We start from the raw sequence: 8,234 nt of genomic DNA on the forward strand, positions 1-8,234 counted from the left end.
CAGCAAGCGCCAAGAAGGGGGGGGGCGCGGGGCGCCTGAGCTGCTTCTCCGCGCGTCGCATTGGGCGCAGGCTGGCCGTCTCTAGAAGTGAAGCGCGTGGCCGAAATGCCTGCCCTGTTGCGGGGGGGGGGGCAGCAGGGCGCCAGGCGCACTCCGGCTTGCTCTCCAGAAGGCGGCTTCCTTTTCCTCCTGGGGAGGCGCCCCAGGAAGGTAGCGCTAAAGGCAAGGCTCAGCAACGGGGCGGGGCGGGAGCCCCCACGGATGCCCGAGGCTCCCTGAGCAGGGCTCTGGGGGAGGCAGCTCTGTAGTTTGTGTGTTGCGTGAAGGGGGAGGTTTTTTAAAAATCTGTCCTAAATCTTCCAACATTGCTAACCCAAATTAAAGAAGGTGCAATAAAAAAATTCCTTCCAGTAGCACCTTAAAGACCAACTAAGTTAGTTCTTGGTATGAGCTTTCGTGTGCATGCACACTTCTTCAGATACACTCTTCAGATACTCAGTGTATCTGAAGAAGTGTGCATGCACACGAAAGCTCATACCAAGAACTAACTTAGTTGGTCTTTAAGGTGCTACTGGAAGGAATTTTTTTATTTTGACTATGGCAGACCAACACGGCTACCTATCTGTAAAGAAGGTGCAGTTATAGGGGCTGCATCTAAATTTCTGTCAACTGCCTCATTTGGCTTCAGCCCACCCATAATAATCCTCTCTTCACCTAAGAGAATATTGACTGAATTCTACGCTCAGTATGCCATTTAAAAAACCGTAAGAGTTCCAGTTAATATAAGAATATATTTACACTACACCTTTCCCCCTGACAGAGACTGAAGGTGGCTTACAGGTAAAATAAGCAGTCAGTTCCCAAAATACTGTTCCAAGGAAGTCCTTACCTGCTGGCGGAAGGACAAGGAGGAAGCCAGTCTGGCTTCTCCAAGAAGAGAGTTGCATGGTCTGGGAGCAGCCACCAAGAAGGCCCAGTTCTTGTTGCCTCAGAACCAATCCCAGTTTGATGATCAGGTCGTGGTTCTTCTGGTCCTGGAAAGAGGAATGACTCTCTGGCCCCAGGTCTGTGGGGAACCTGTGGGGCCCTCCAGATATTCTTGGACTCCCAACTTACACCAGCCCAGCCAGCAGAACTGGTGCTCAGGGATGTTGGAGTTGTATGTCATCTTGAGCTCCATGGAAGAAAAGTGGATAGAAGTGTAGTGTAATATAATCTGGAGCATTGAAGGTTTCCCTGTGTCAAGGCGCCGAAAGCCACTAAGCAGCTTACATTTGCAGTTGCAGTGGCACTGCTCTGTCACTTTATATTACTATGACTAAACCACATTAGGAATTTAAGTGGAAAACTAATCCATCCTCAGCAAGGAAGTGGAGTTGCTTTTACAGATTTAAACTGAGCTGCCCAAGTTACTGACACTGGAGCAAGAGACAGGATGTGCAGCTGAGTAACCACTCTGGAGGCAGGGCTGGCCCAGGATACTTCGGCACTGAGACGAACCATAAAAATGGCACTGCTCCTGGTAGGGGAGGGGGGTGATTGAAGCTCTGCATCAGGTACAAGGGTGGGAGGAGACCAGCAGCACCTCCTGTTTGCCCAGAAGCCACGGTAGAGGTGGCCAGGGGGTGGGGATGCACATCCGGCCTTCAAGGAGCGCACCACAACTGATAAACCACCATGGCAGCAGCAGCCTCAGCAAGTAGAGCATTCCTGGGAGGACAGATCTGCTGCCCTTGTGGCTCTTGCTGCCTGAGACGGTCGCCTCACCTTGCCTCATGGTTAGAGGCATCCACAGAAGCCCAGTGCAGCCCTGTTTCGTGTGACTTTTGAGCCTGAAGAGGCCTGGAAGCTGAAGGGTCAGAGCCCGTGCATCTTGTTATGTGCTCAGAAGCGCACAGGCTGAACTGTGGGGTGATTACGTACTTCTTCTGGTGAATCAGAGCTCTAAAAACAAAAGTTTATTCACAACTGCATTTGATTACTTCAGCTACACTCCTAATTGGCCTTCACTGTAATCTTCCCTGAAATAAATGGAAATGCTTTGAGGATTGCATGTTTAGTGCAGTATCGCTGTCCCAGTTCATCTGGGGAAGGAAGAGGCAGGCCTCAAAGTCTGAGCCAGGAAGCCCTTGAGGAATGCCTGATGCCTTTTGACCCTGACTTCATATAAACTCAGGAGGATACTAATGTATCTTTTCTTTTTGATACAGCAAAAGCAGCTTGTGACCTGCCTCCTTTTTGCTCCTTTAATGTTTTTCTGTTGCCAGGGATGGTTTTTTTGCTTTTGCATTTGCTACATGAGGCGAGCCCTGCTGGATCAGGCCAACCAAAGGTCCATCTAATTCCACATTCTTTTCTCACAGTGAGAAACCCCAAGTCAGGACACAAGTGCAGCGACACACTTCCCATTTGTAATTCCCAGCAACTGACCTGCAGAGGCAGAACACAGCCATTGGGGTTGGCAGCCATTATAGCCAGACCTTTCTGGTCTAATCCTGATTCAAAGCTATCACTACTTGTGATACTGTTCTCTTTTAAATTATATTTGTTTGAGTGGCCAGATCTGGACTTCAGTTTGCCCAGTCCCTTAATCTCAGCCCCACAGTCCGCTTCACTTCTTGAGCTGCAAAGGCCTGTAGCCTGAGACCTTGCCCAGGTGCCAGGATGTTTTTTGTTTCTTTGAGGAGCAGATTTAAATAATTGGGAGATGCTAACCCTGTACTATCTCAGCTTTAAGCCTGGCTGCTATCCTTGTGTTTGAGTCAAGCGAAAACATACAATTTATGGACATTGCCTTCTCCAAATAACAGGATAGATTAGAAAGAAAAAGGTCAGAGGCAATTGGAGAAATCAGTCATCCATGAGACAATAGGATTATAACCCAAACCTTTATTTTATTAGATTTCTTACCCACATTTCAACACAAGGCTCCAGAGTTGGTTGCAACAATAAAATGCACAGTTCTAAAACAAACAAAACGGGTACATTCATGAAACAAACGAACAGATAGTTAAACCAGGTCCATATCTCACTGTATACAAGTTGTACAAGTGACAATAAAGTATTTAAGTTCAATTTCAATTTTCAATTCAGTATGTTTAACAATTAAAAACCACTCCACCTGCAAAAAATAGCACATTTTTACAACAACAACAACAAACCTGACATAAAAACAGTTAAAATAGTTCCAGTACAGAATCTGACTGGGATAAAGATCTCCATTTAAAATTTTCATTGAAAGAAAAACTCTCAGCAGGCACCAAAGAGATAAGAGGGACAGAACCTGTGTGCCATGCAATGGGAGGGAATTCCACCGCATGAAAAAGCTGCATCCTCTATCGTAAGGAATGCACCTCCTGTTAAGATGGCATCTGGAGGAGGTCCTCTCCTGTGGTGATGGATTAAGTATATAAGAAATGAGACACTCATTTACCGTAAGTGTCCTGGTCCCAAGCTAAATATACCAGCATCTGGTACTATTTAGAGAACACCATCTTCTTTAAAAAAATAAATATTGAGATTTAAGATCACCAACCAACACCCACCAACAAAACATCAAATCTTGTTACATATGTCCTACTTTATTCTCCATAGAGCCGTTGACTTCCATCCTTCCCTTCCACCTGTTTTCCTATTCCATTCTATAATTCATAGTTTCTTTAATTAAACATTACATCATGACATAAGGTTTACTTCAGTCCTGCCAACGTTTTCAAATTTGTACAGTTCTCAGTTATATAAATCATAAATTTACTCCATTCTTTTTGGTACTTTGTTTCCTCCTGATTGCGAATTCTGTGTGTCAATTTAGCCATCTCAGCATATTCAACCAACTTTATCTGCCATTCTATCGGCGGCATCTCCTGTTGCTTCCACTTTTGAGCTATCAAAACTCCAGCTGCTGTTGTTGCATACAGATATAGTCTTTCATCTATCTTCTTAATATCTTCTCCCACCAAACCTAGCAAGAATTCTTCCGGCTTTTTGGGAAAACTATACTTAAACATCTTTTTTAACTCATTATAAACGGCTTCCCAAAACTCCTTTATTTTATTACATGACCACCACATGTGATAGAAGTCTCCATCCTTTTCTTTGCATTTCCAACAAGTTTTACTGCTTGCTCTATACATTTCTGCCAGTTTGGTGGGAGTAAGATACCAACGATAGACCATCTTCATAACATTCTCTTTTAAGGCAGAACAAGTGGGAGAACACCATCATATCTACGCACATGACAGCAAGCCAATAATCTATGCATAGAACACCCTTTGTGGCCTGAAACATGGCTCCCGTTTTTGGTCCCCACTGCTCCATGCACACATCTCTAAATCAATTAATACGTTTGACTTATTAGCAAGCGACTTTGGGAAGGACCAAAGTGTTGTGCCAGAGCACAGAATGGGTATGTCAAAGTTCTGGTGCTGAGTTGTGTGTGCTCCTTTTCCTTATAACGAGGTTGCAGGGGGCGTGTCACTGTTGGGTCAGCAATTTGATTATGTATTGCAATGACTTGGGCATTAAAGATTTTGGTAGAAAATGCAACATAAGTTCAAGTTCTCCATTGAGTGGGAGCCACAACAATTAATTTTAATACTAAGGAAGAACAATGGGGATGGGGAAGTCATATATATTGTTTGCAGATTGACAAGAAGACTGCAGGATGCTGGGAGTGATTTCCATTCTGGACCTAGGGTGAGTAAGACAACATTAACAATTTCCATTTCCACTGGAATACCCACTGCCAGGACACAGCCTCCAACAGAGTACCACTGATGGAATGTGACCCTTGACAGAAGTACAAAGGTGTTCCCATTCCTGCTTTAAAGAGTAGGTGAACACATAGTTGATGGACTACATGGACTGATTCTGGCAAATGATTAACATCAGTTGAGGAATTTGCTTCTTCCTCTAGGCCAAACACAATACAAAGAAATACAGTGAAATAAAGAGAAACAGCTCACGCAACTCTGTATGCAATTATATCAAACCTCCCAAAGACCAAAAATAAAAATAAGACATTTATATTCCAAGTGTCCCGTTTCTTTAAATACAGCTTTTTACATTATGCATGCAATACCAAAATCATTTAAGTTCAATACAAGATGTCTCAAAGCCAAAGTTCCATCCAAATGTTCATTTGTTCAATAAAGAATCTCCTTATTGTTAAAGGATAATCCACAGACTGGGAAAAACTGTCCGCATTTCTGGGAGTGTTGTAGCTTTGCTCTCAATCACTCAAACTGCAGTGGCAGTGCCCTGGCTGTGTGGAATCCTAAGTGAGTTTCCTTACAAAATGAGTAGAGCACATTTTCACTTTTATGGAGCTGACATTTCTATTTTAGCATGTGTTTTGCTGTCATATCATCCCATTGCAGACTGACCGGAGGAAGACATTTGAAACAGAGATTTGCATCCAGCCATCTTGCTTAGGATTTCACACAGCTGGGGCACAGCTATATTTAAAGAAACATACACTTGGAGGAATATAAATGTCTTGTTTTTATATTTGGTCATTGGGAAGTTCTGTATAATTGCATACAGAGTTGTGTGAGCTGTGTTTTTCTAGGCCAACAATTTGCTCTTTTTGAGGATGTGTAACAAGACCTCTGTTCAAGCCATGTTTGATGGCATGGATCCAATGAAGTTGACTCTGGTTCACTGGTTAACCTGGTTTAGAAATTTTGTTAGGATTAGGGTTGGGATTAGTGTTAGGTTTAAGGGTTGGGGTTTAGGGTTAGCAGTTTGGATTGGTGTGGGGGGGATGGGGGTTAGGGGTTTTGGTTTAGGGTTAAGGGTTCGGGTTATAGGTTATGGGCTAGGGATAGTGGTTAGGGTTAAGGTTAGTGGTAAAGGTTAGGGTTAAGGGGAGGGTTATGGGTTGGGGGTTATGGGTTAGAGTTAGACTTTATATAACTCCTGACTGAGGAAAAACCTCAAAGTGGTTTATAAAAAAGGATTGCTGCCTAAAATGTCTTATTTCCTTTTTTCTTTTTATTCATATTTTAAAACAGGAAAATTCAGTCTGAGCTGCTGCTCACAGTGAAGGTGCAGTATACAGGATTCCTTTATTTGTGTCCCAGGAAATGAAACATTGCACTCCACTGGAGACGCTTCACTTTTTTAAAGCTCATTTTGTATTTTATTTTTTTTAAATCAAGCAAATGGAAATGCTGACGGTCAGTCCCTTAGAGGGAGGTCTTATTTAAATCAACGTGAAATGCTTGCAAGTGGTGAGTGTTTAGGGCTGCTTGTCACATTCATTTCCTAAAAAGAAGCAGGGAGTTTCATTTTTAAAACTGTAATAATAGAGATTCAACACAAGAGTGTGCCAGTGCATTTGAAAGCTGAACTGATTTTCATTTTCAGGTTTCACCTAGAAATCCAAGAAACATCAAAGCAGCTGGGATGCCTGCCCAGCCCAGCAATGTTTCACAGATGAAAATGCATTGGCAATCTTGCAACACCTCCCTCTTCATAAGGAGAATCACTGTGAACCCTCCTATTAGGACACATTGCTGAAGGCTTTTCTACTCTTTCGTGGCCACTGCCTCTGCAGTAGCCTGTCCTCTTCTGACTTAAAAGCCAAGAGGGTAATACAGCAGTTCCTTTTGCTAAAGACATACCAGAAAAACATAATTGGCTTGCAATGACTTTTTGACAATTAGAAAAAATGCCTTTGTATGTGAAGTGGCAGACTGTATGCTGCACGGTGCTTTGTGTGATGTGCCTGCATTTAAATGCATGTGCTCTAGACACAAGGAAGGGAGGAAGGGAAAGAGAAAATAATTCTAGAGACTCTGGATACAGCATATCTGCATTAATTCTCCATTGTTCATACCACGTACTCTAAATCACTGCCTTCTCACACTTATCCCTCCCTCCATATGGATACACTCACTCCTTTTTCAGTATCCCTGGTACAGTATTAGAAAATCTGGACTGAGGGAAGAGAAAGTGTAGGAAGGCAAGGAAGTAGCTCCTAAGAATGGTTAAAAGGCTTCCTATAGAAAAAGACAAATGGGGAACCAGAACCTAAGGGTCTTGGTCATTGTTCTTAGTCACCTGTATGACACTCATGCATGTAAATGAGCTCTGAATCCTTTCGTTGGAGAGGAAGAGGAATGGTTGTAATTCTTTTTTTCCTTGTTGATGGAACAGGTGAGTGACCATCTCAAGGAGATCAGCCAGGCCTCCATGCTCACAGCATAGCAGCAAGTGCAAGGCGATCATAAAAGCTGTCACACATTATTGTTGACACCTGGCACCCGTCTGTCTTGAGAGACAATGGAGTGTGCCTCCAGGGATGAAGTCCAAGTGCTGGAGAATCACAGCACCCATTGTGACTACAGAGACCGGTAACTTGCAACTGCTGCCTCCGTCCCACATTGTTTCTGCTGCGTTAGCAGAACTGAAGTAACCTCCTTGGGCCACAAGCATGGCCAGGGTGTCTGGAGGTCCTGCGCTGCCCAGACGACAAGCTGAGCTGAGCTAAGATGGGGAAATTGAGGATTGCTTTTTACAAATAGCTGTAATTTCGAAAGACTTATGCAGCCACCATATGCTTAGCTGTCATCTGTTTCCACCTACAGACTCTTAGCCAACAGGTGGATGCTCACCCCACCCTTTCTAGTTTGTTTCCCAAACTGTTCTATAAGAAGTTGCCTGAGAATCACAAGAAAAGATACCAGGGGAGTTAATTAAATATGGTTTTTCACCTTTGGACCTTTTGAAAATATATCACGTGTTTGAAAATCACATCCATAGAAGTCTGCAATTAAGTCCCATATAGATGATACATATTGGATGATACACTTCTTAGATGCATAGTACAGGTAACTTGCAATTTACCTACATTTATCTTGCGTGTGTTCAACTTTACATGCTTGGCAAATAAGGCACCTGTCTTATTGCCTTTAAAAAAAGCCCTGTAAAGGCAGATATTTTTTTCTGGAACAGGGATTTAGCAAATTTCTAAAGTTTTGATCATTTCCCACTTCTACGCCCAGATCTCATGCTCAGGTTCTGCAGTTCCCCCAGTATCAGGCTGATGTTTGAGATCAGGCAACTTTAAGAAGAGGAAAAAGGAAGCAGGACAAAGGAGCTTTGGTAAGTGGCAAGTTCATTAGCATTTGATATCTGACTGTGTAAATTCCATAAACATGTAACTTAAGAAGATTAAACCCCTGAGCAGAAAGAGCTACAACTTACTGTATTATAACTAATTCCCTTTG

The 8,234-nt window shown here is 43.1% G+C and overlaps 1 long non-coding RNA gene across 1 annotated transcript; it reads left to right on the top strand.

Annotated features, from left to right (window-relative positions):
- The first annotated feature begins 5,913 nt into the window (after positions 1–5,913).
- LOC308582213 lies at positions 5,914–8,234 on the top strand. The gene is made up of 3 exons (XR_014005557.1): positions 5,914–6,593; positions 7,162–7,835; positions 8,010–8,234. It is a non-coding gene; the product is annotated as an uncharacterized lncRNA (long non-coding RNA).

This window comes from Podarcis bocagei (genome assembly GCF_964188305.1).
Source record: "Podarcis bocagei genome assembly, chromosome: 1".
NCBI lineage: Eukaryota > Metazoa > Chordata > Lepidosauria > Squamata > Lacertidae > Podarcis > Podarcis bocagei.